Source organism: Euphorbia lathyris, chromosome 8, assembly GCF_963576675.1.
Source record: "Euphorbia lathyris chromosome 8, ddEupLath1.1, whole genome shotgun sequence".
NCBI lineage: Eukaryota > Viridiplantae > Streptophyta > Magnoliopsida > Malpighiales > Euphorbiaceae > Euphorbia > Euphorbia lathyris.
Genome location: NC_088917.1, coordinates 53,950,969 through 53,961,307, shown reverse-complemented (window position 1 = coordinate 53,961,307; position 10,339 = coordinate 53,950,969).

Sequence of the window (10,339 nt, the reverse complement as noted above, 5' to 3'; positions counted from 1 at the left end):
AGAAAAACATGAAAATTGAGGGGAAAAAGAGAGAATGAAACAAAAAATGAGTTATCATTCATTTTCTTTCGTTTTCATTTTTTTCTTATTTTTATGTTTTTTTTTTTTCCATTTTTCATGTTTTACTATTTTTCCTGTTTTCATGTTTCCCCTGTTTTCCACACTATTTCGTTTTTTTATAATATATATTTAATTGAAACTAAAATTTATAAATAAACATAATCAAATACTTTAAATTAGTGATAGAAAATATTTTCTTCAAACATAAACAAATACTAGAAAATATTTTCCAGTGTCGTAGTCAAATACCAAAAATATTTTATTTTCTAACAATTTCTTTTTTATCTAGTATTTTCCAACACACTATATTTTCGTTCAAACCCAACATATGTCACTTTTTTCTATATATCACAAATAAGTATGATTTTATATCCTAATATAAGAATTTTAGCCCACAATTTATAAATCTTAAACCCTAAAATATAAATCCTATCCTTAATTTAGAAACTATAATCCTTAAAATATGTTAAAAATAATTTAGTTTGGTATAATTGAAATTAGGGTAAATTCCAAAAAAAAAACCATGTGGTTTCATGGATTTCAAGAAAAACCCTTGTGCTTTGTTATTACAAAAAAAAAGGAGCGTGCTATACGCCGTTACCCGAAAAACAGAAAATGGCTTAACACCGTTAAAACTGCTGACGTGGCAAGGGGTAAAACGGGAAAAATTAATTTTTTTATTTTTCTTTCTCTCTCCCTTCCTTCTCTCTCCTTCTTTTTCTTCTTCTTCTTCTTCTTCTTCTTCTTCTTCTTCTTCTTCTTCTTCTTCTTCTCTCATTCTTCTTCATTCTTCTTCATTCTTCTCTTCTGTCCTTTTTTTTTCTATTTTTTAAAGATTTGATTCCAGAAATCTGGAAATTTCCAGATTTCCGAAGAAATTTGGAAATTTTCAGAAATCTGGAAATTTCCAGATTTCGGAAATTTCCAGATTTCTGAAGTATCAAAAATTAAAAAAGAAAAAGAAAAAAAGAAGAAGGAGAGAAGAGAGGAGGAAGAAGAAGAAAAGAAAGGAGGAGGAAGAGGAAGAAGAAGGAGAGAAGAAAGAAGAAGAAGAAGAAGGAGGAGGAGAGAAAGGAAAAAAAAAATAAAAAATAATTTTTCCAATTATACCCCTTGCCACGTCAGCAGTTTTAATGATGTTAAGTCATTTTCCGTTTTTCGGGTAACGCGTATAACACGGTCCTTTTTTTGTAATAACAAACCACATGGGTGTTTCTTGAAATCTATGAAACCACAGAGGTTTTTTTTGGAATTTACCCTTGAAATTATTACTTAACATAATTGCAGATAAAGTTAAAATGAATTTTTATATAAATTTTCCAAAATACTTAACTAATTAAGTTTGTTTGCCTCACAACACCTAAGTCCATTGGGAACTTGGCCTTTAAAAATACTTTGATTTTAGGTGTAACACTTTCTTATATTAATCTATAAAGAAGAAGAAAATATAAATCTTATATTCTGATTGCAATTTGCTTATTATGAATCAATGTTGGTCCAATGTGAATCCTCAACAATAATAGCTATTGCAGATAAAGGATTAGGAAATAGATGGAATGATTTAGATGTATGGAAGTATAATAGTAACAGGTGGGATAAGATAGATAAGGAGTGAATGCATGTAAATGAAAGATGTGGTGGCGGAGAAATCTAAGATATCTTAAGGAAGTTGATTTTTTGAGATCAAATTCCTTAATTTATCTTAGATATCTCCATCACCACGTCTTTCATTTACATGCATCCACTCCTTATCTGTCTTATCCCACCCGCTGCTATTATACTTCCATCCATCTGAATCATTCTGTCTATTTCTCAATCCTTTATATGCAATATCCACCTTTTACTATCGAGGATTCACATTGGACTAACATTGATTATAAGGAAATTGCAATCATAATATAAGATTTCTTTATAGAAAAATATAAGATGTCACATTTGTGTCCTTAATTTTAGTTATTATACCCTAATATTAGGTTAAATTATAGTTGTTTATTAATTAGTGAGTTAATTGAGTATTATGGATATAGTCTAGAGGCTAATTTCATGCTTTAAGTATAAAATTAAAAGTTTAGGGTAAGTTTTAAAAAAAGTTAAAGTTTAGAGGTACCAAAAGGGATATTTTCCCTTATTGGGAAGGTAAATTACACAATGCATAAGTTGTATTGTGTTCTCCCAAAGAAATTCAACTTCATCTTCTCCATATTCTTCCTCATTCACCCCAAATTACCCAGTTGTCGTTATCGTTTGATATAATATACAGTATTGAGTAGTCTTTGTTTGATTTATCCGCTCCAAAACCTAGGGGTGCTTTCTTTCTATATTCAATAAATGTCAGTTTTGGCCAAAAAAACACTAGGCTAGCCCGGGTGGCACTCCTCATGGCTACAATTACTAATTTGAGGCACTAGCTTCAAAAGCAAGTTCAACCGGCTTCCTCAAAATCTTCATAAAATTGGATCAAGGGTCCCCCCGATGCTTCCTTTAATCAAGTGTTTGGAATGGTTCTAGGTGTCACATTCTCCAAAAAGGCAGGACGACTATACAACTATAAAAAAGGAGTCAGATATCTTACTAGCTCTTAGATATCCTCCACAACTTCCCACTTTCGAGTCTCGATCAAACCGTGCAAACTCCGAAAGCACCAATCAATCAGAATATGTTGGCTTAGGAATGCGAATTAATCTATGTCAACAGTAAAAAATAGGTAAACCCCTTCTTTCTATTCTTTCTATTCTTTTTTTTGTTGATTGGGTTATGCCCTATTCGTGCTAGCCAAGATTGAGAATATGACTCAAACTCCTAAGCTAACATATTCTGATTGATTGGTGCGTTCGGAGTTTGCACGACCTGATCAAGCTTATTTTTTTCACAGTAGGTTCTAGACATCCTAGTAAACATTATGGACGGTGTGATTTGGATTTGGAGATTCGTAGCTTGGGTTTGTCCTAGGAAGATTCATATGGAAGATTTGGTGTTTTTAGTGTTTTCTTCAAATTCTTTGCTGAAGTAAGTAACTATTGGACTTTTGGATGGTTAGTGTCAACATATTAATCCAAAAATGACATTATATTTTTAAAAATATTGCTATATCCTCTTATATTTTTGAAACTCACCAGTAACATATGTACATATTAAAATCACATGTGATCCCAAAAACACGATACAAATTTGACATTAACCCGATTAGGTTAATAGATTATACGAATGTTTTTGAGTTAGGTTAAGATTGAGTGATTTGAAACTAATCTGAAAATTGACACGACACAGACATAATATGAAAATTGATCTTTTAAGGATTAAAGGTAGACTGAGAAACATTGATCTTTTTAGGATTCATCTTTTTCCTCAATAGATCAATGTTTGTCAGTCCACCCCTTAATCCTTAAAAGATCAATTTCCTTAATATATATTATATTTCTCCACCTCCACGTCTTTCATTTACATGCCTCCACTCTTTATTTATCTTATCCCACTCGTTACTGTTATACTTAGATCCATCTATTTCCTAATCCTTTATTGGCAATATCCCATATGTTACTATTGAGGATTCACAATGGACTAACATTGATTCATATTAAGAAAATTCCAATCAGAATATAAGATATATATTTTCTTATTCTTTATAGAAGAACTAGTCGTATGCCACCACGTTGTGCAGGTAGATTTAATATTTAAATAAAGATTAGTTTGTTTTTTGTCCAATCTTTATAAATGAGTATTCTTTTTCACCATTTGTTTTATTAAATAAACCATTAAACAAAGTATAGCGCCTAAGTAAATAAATAAAGACAAAAAACGATAGGGCATATATATATGTGTGTGTGTGTGAACTCTTAAAACAACTAATCAACGTAAACAAATCTGAAATTGACCAAAACCTTAAAATCATTTAAGAGCCACAACATAAAAATAAAGTCATTTAAGAGAAGCTAATAAAGCTTTTCGAAAATGGTTAATCCTTCGACAAAGCCAAAGGCCATTCCTACAAATTTACCATCGATCTGATTTCCTTCGACAAAATATAGTGAAATTGAATATTAACTCCATATTTAGTCATAATTTTAACACCAAGAACCAATGTGTTCAAAGGATGAAATTGGGACATACAATGGAAATTAATAAACTAATAAATATATATAAATAGCCACACAAAACACAAATAATTTAGCATAAAATCTTTTGAGGATCAATGTTAGTCCAATGTTAAAATATCTGAATATGAACAACTACCGGTGGGTATAGAAATAAACTTAATGAGGATTAATCACTTCAATCTTATAGCTGCAACCATATTCTAGAGACCTTGAATTAGACAATCCAAACACAATAAGAATCAAACATATAAAATCTAAAAAACATATTTCTTCAACCAATAACCATCCAAAGAAAGAACTTACCAATTACTATAAAGATAAATAATTCTTTTAATAAATAAAATGGAAAAAATCAATACTACTTTCAATCGCATGATATCAGACAATTGAATGAATTATAGAAAGACAAATTTTAATGCCTTTTATAAGAGTAGTACGAACAAAAAAATGGAGTAAAAGGAAAACTGAGTTTTGAAAACATTAATCTAAGATGTGAGGGGATTGTTAGATTTTTCTTTGAGTACTTCCTGATTAGTTGTCGATATATTTTTCTCTAGATATTGTGCAAGGAGGAGAATGAAAAGTGTTTTCTTCCTCCATTAAATCAAAACCAACAACATAAAGCAAAAGATAGCAAATTGAATATATAATCTAACATTAGTTTGATTACAAAACAAAAACTAACCTTTATTTGGAAATCCCCATCATGTTTAGGTTCAATATATTTTGTAGAAAACTTGAAATTATAGAAGTGAAGCAGAAGTGTAGTGCGAGAAGGCAATGCAAAGATTCAACTTTAAAGGAAGAATATAAGAATTAATTCAAGGGAAGCAATAAAAAGTAAGAATAAAACCGATAAATAATTAGTAACACCAATAGAAGAGTGAAAGTTTTAGATGAATTTATAACATTAAAGAGAGATAAAGAACGTTGAGGGAGATGAAGAGTCAATTGCCCGTTTCACTTCTAAATTGGTTAAACCTTTGTTTGGGAGTTCAGATGTTAATGGGGGTGAGAGTTAGAGGAGATAATTGAATGAGAAGGGAAGTGATGGAAATGAAGGTTAAAATTTAATATTGTTTGTAATATAAATGAAAGGCAAAAGCTTAGTTTTCATTAAAAAGTTTCTATTACTCTGATTACCCCCCTCCCCCTAATTTTGAAGGTTAAGATATATAGTTAGAGGCAATAAAATGTTAACTCTCATTAACCTTCATTTATTCTCAAACAAAAAAACTCCCAAACAAAATTAATTTTAAAATTTTACATCTCATTAATTTTTTATTAACCTCCATTAATCTCTCCTCAGTAAGAGATAAATCAAAAGACGTTAAATAAGAGAATGAATGGAACGATTTTGCAAAGAAGCGCTAGGATGAGAGAGAATTTAGGAAAAATTCTAGGCTTTTGACATGTCAATATAGGTTGATGTGGCATTCTTACAAAAGGCTTTTTAAGTTCAACTTTTATATTTATATATAGATGTAGTAATTAACTGAAATTTCGTTTATTAAGGTTTTGTGAGTTATTTATTTATTTTATTGTAAAATTTATTATAATGACTCTAATTCTTTTTTCTCTTAAAAAAGTTTTGGGTAAATTCTAAAAAAAAACCCCCGTGGTTTCACCGATTTAAAAAAAAACCCATGTGGTTTGTTATTACAAAAAAAGGAGCATGTTATACGTCGTTACTCGAAAAACAGAAAATGGCTTAACATCGTTAAAACTGCTGACGTGGCAATGGGTAAAACGGGAAAAATTAATTTTTTTTATTTTTTATATTTTTCTTTCTCTCTTCTTCTTCCTCCTCCTCCTCCTCCTCAGATTTCTGGAATCGAAACTTAAAAAAAAGAAGAAAAAAATGAAGGAAGAAGAAGAAGAAGAAGAAGAAGAAGAAGAAGAAGAAGGAGGAAGAATGAGGAGGATGAGAGAGAAAAAAAATAAAAAATAAAAAAAAATCGTTTTTCCAATTTTACCCTTGTGCCACGTCAGCTTTTTTAATGGTGTTAAGTCATTTTCCGTTTTTCGGGTAACGACGTATAACATGCTCTTTTTTTGTAATAACAAACCACATGAGTTTTTCTTGAAATCGGTGAAACCATATGGTTTTTTTTTTTTTGAATTTACCCAAAAGGTTTTGAATTTTTACGATTTCAAGAATTAATCTATTGCTTATTTATTTTTTAAAATTAAACTTCTGAAATTTCAAAGTTTGAGAAAGTAAGATTTTGTTTTTTAATTTTCACACACAGTACTTCATATTAAGAGATCCATAGTGGTGGTAACAAACTTTTAGTTAGCCCTGTTTATGAGCTCGTTGGCCCGTCCAGCCCGTCTTTTATGGGACTTGGACATGCATATTTAGTATTTAGTCCGGCTCTTTCCAAGCCCGCAAAAGCCCGAACTTAAAATGGGATGGGCTTGGGTCTCAAAACCCAAGTATAGCCCGGTCCGACCCGAGCTATAAAATATCTATATAATTTAATTACATTTAGAAGGTGTTTGTTTTAGCTTTTCGGATGAGCGTTTAGCGTTTCACTCCAAACCGCAGGAAATAAAGCGTTTAGTTAGGTTTATATAACCGCAACGTTTAACATTTTCTCTGGAAACTGCAGCGTTTTGGAGCGTTTCACGAAAAGCTCCCATTTGGAGCTTTTCATAAACAACTGTTTGTAGTTATATGTTATTCACAAAATTATCCTTCTTATTTCCATAAAATATGTTTATTCTTTAACATTATTTATATTTCTACAACATAATTACCAGAGAAGATAGTTTTGTTGCATTTAATAAATTTTTTATTTTTTTATATAGATTGTTTTTATTACTTTGTGTAACACATTTTTTATTTTATAATAGGATAAGATACAAAAATACCCCTAACATTTATAGCTATGAGCAATTTTACCCTTAACATCTAAAATGATGTAATTATACTCATAATATTGGCACTCAAAAGCAATTTTACCCCCAACATTGACAAGTTGGGTCAATTTGAGAAATAATTTATCAAACTGTCTTTTTGGGCATGAATATTGTCATGTACACTTCACATGTGCACCATTTTATCATCATTAGTAACAGATCATAAACATATGATTAGACGTGAACCGGGAACCGGTGTGACCCCAGGTCTGTAGAAGGGAAAAAATAATGGGCGGGCTGTGTAATTTTTAGGCGGGTGGGCTGTGTAATTTTTAGGCGGGCGGTTTTGAAATTTGACAGAAATTTAATAGGCGGGCTGGGTGGAAATAATTCTAATGGGCGGGAATAATTTGAACACAATTTTAATTAACACAATGAAATTATAAATTAAGGGCTGGGAAAAAAAATTAAAATCAACACAATGGGTGGGTTGGAATTAAATCTTATTTTGGTGCGACATTCGCATCGCCCACGTCGTGCGGGTGCGCCCCTAACCCGTTAGTTAATCAATTGCGTCATCCGGTTTGACCAATCCGAGCCATCCGGTCCGATCAAGTGACCCGTGATCCAGTCATCAATCTGGTTTGATGTCCGGTCCGATTCTAATAATATTGGGTAAAATTGTACCATTTTAGACGTTAAGAGTAAAATTATTCTTAGATGTAAACGTTATAGGTATTTTTTCACATTTTCCTTTTATAGTTTCATCATTAACTAATTTAAAACATATCCATTTTAGACATTTTAAATCCGAACAGCAACAGTTCAATATAATTTTACCAAACACTAGTAATTAAACAGCTAATAACAAACAACTAACTGCAACAGCTAAAAGCTTACTGCAACAGCTAATAGCTTACTGCAACTGCAAACAGCAAACAGCTAACAGCAACCGCAACAGCTATTATCTAACAGCTGAACCAAACAGACCCTTAGTATTAAATAAAAGTTAGTTTTAATTATTCAATCATGTTCACGTTCATCACTCTATAAAATTTACACATTCTTATTAAGTAATTAAAATGATAGTAGATTGATATTTTTTATGGTCAGCAGATTGATCTTTTCGCATCTGTATTATTATTGATATTTTTTTATGGTCATCAGATTGATCTTTTTGCATCTGTATTATTTTTGTAAACTCTTAATTTTTAAATTATAGTTTATAAGTATATGTTTGTTACATTTTTTCTTATTTAAAATAATACTTTAATATATTATAAAAAAATACTTTAATATGTTCATTTGTATTATTTATAATCACAATTTAATTTTAAGTTATATTAAAAACTTTTAATATAAATATATTAAATGGATGGGTCGGGTCGGGTCGGGTTGGCTTGGGAGTTAATGTTTTTTAGTGTAGCTTAGTCCGACCCGAGCCCGATATAAATATAGTGCGGGCTGGGTTGGGCTTGAACACAGTAATTATATGTAAAATCCGATTAGGCCCGACCCGGTCTAACCCATGAACAAGTCTACTTTTAGTACCACCTAGGCACAAGACAATGAAAAGTAACATCATATTAGTGTTGATTGTTACTTTAAATTAATCTAGGGTGAAAAAATATTAACTAAAAAAATATGTAATTTTTATGGGAAAAAAGTAACTTCTTTAATAACAAAATAAAAAATAAAAAGCAGAAACTTAAATGTAGAAATGGAGAGAGCAATGATTATAACTGATTTTGGTAACAAACCAAATTTGGTAACAACCACTCTAATGGATGGTTGTTACCAAATCTCACAAAGTAACAACCAAATAACAAGCACTAAAGGTGCTCTAAAGGTTATAATAGCTAAGTATTAGTGGACATATTATGTAAAAATTAAAAAATACAAATAATGTCTAAGACTATACAAGTTTAGGAGTTTAATTATGTGTTTTTCCATTTGTTTATTTAATCATCATATTATTTTTAAACGAAACGAATAATTTATGCTTTTATATATTTTCATTTTTAATACATACATGTTCAATGATTGAAAAATTAAAATAAAAAATAAAAGACCTTTATGTTTTCTAACAAAAAAAAAAAAAACATTTGACTTGATATAAATTCAAATTGGACTTCCAAAATAACACATAAAAAAACATTAATTAAAAGTGCATTAATAATAGGGTTGATTTAAAAAAAAATCCTTATGGTTTCACGTTTTTACAAATCGGTACCTGTGAGTTTTTTTGTCCAAAACAAACCCTGTGATTTGCGCCGTTAGCAGAATCAATGCAAGTTCTTACAACTATTAAAAATACTGACGTGACAAGTGGATAATTTAAAAAAAAAAGACTTTGAAAAGTTAACCTCTTCTTCTTTCTTTCTTCCTCTTTCTTCTTTTCTTCTTCCTATTCTATCATCTTCCTTTAAAAAGCCCTAAAAATTTACTAGCTTTAAACTAGAATTGTCCTTTTCAAGCCAAAAATCATATACAATGTTCAATAGGTTAAACGAGAGATTTCAAAGCAAAATACGCTCCTCAAATATACTAAGGCTGGTTTAAAGCTTTCTCAAATTGTCTAGATCTCTCATGAATTTAGTGCTACAACTTCAATCAATCTTCTATAAGACTAATTTTATATCTTTGTTACATCCTATGTGTCTATAAATGCTTGTCATTCTCCTTATTCCTTATGTAAAGATCTTCACTTTGTTTCTATCTCATACATTTCAACTAAAAATACATTAAACACAGAGGCAACAAGCATTCATTTCCCATGATTACAGAGTCCCGACAGATAGGAATGACAAGGTAGGGTACCCGCGGGTAATGCCAATCTCAATCCCAAACCCTTATCCTTTTATTTTTTAATTACATGTATCCGTCCCATTACCCTAACATGTATACTTTTTGCATCCCATACCCATCCCATTTAATTCACGGGTACCCGTGGGTACCCTTACCCGTTAAGAATCAATAAATAAAACAAAAAATACTACAAATTTAACAAAGTATAATTTTAATAAATCATCTATCTAAAAATTGAACAATTTAAACCTTAATTAATAAGAATAAATTAGCTTAGTGGTATCACTCAATGGCTGAAAAACAATAGGTTGAGGTTCAATTCTCACGTCTTACATCTAAAAAATAATGATATTTATTAATATATATAAAAATTATGACAGGTAACGGGTACCGGGTACCCTAGGGGGTATTCCCATATCCGTCATATTACCCTAACGGGTAATGGTTTTGATCACATACCCTTTTATATAGGGTACATGTAGTCCCAGTAGAGTCGGGTAGTGCCGGGTACC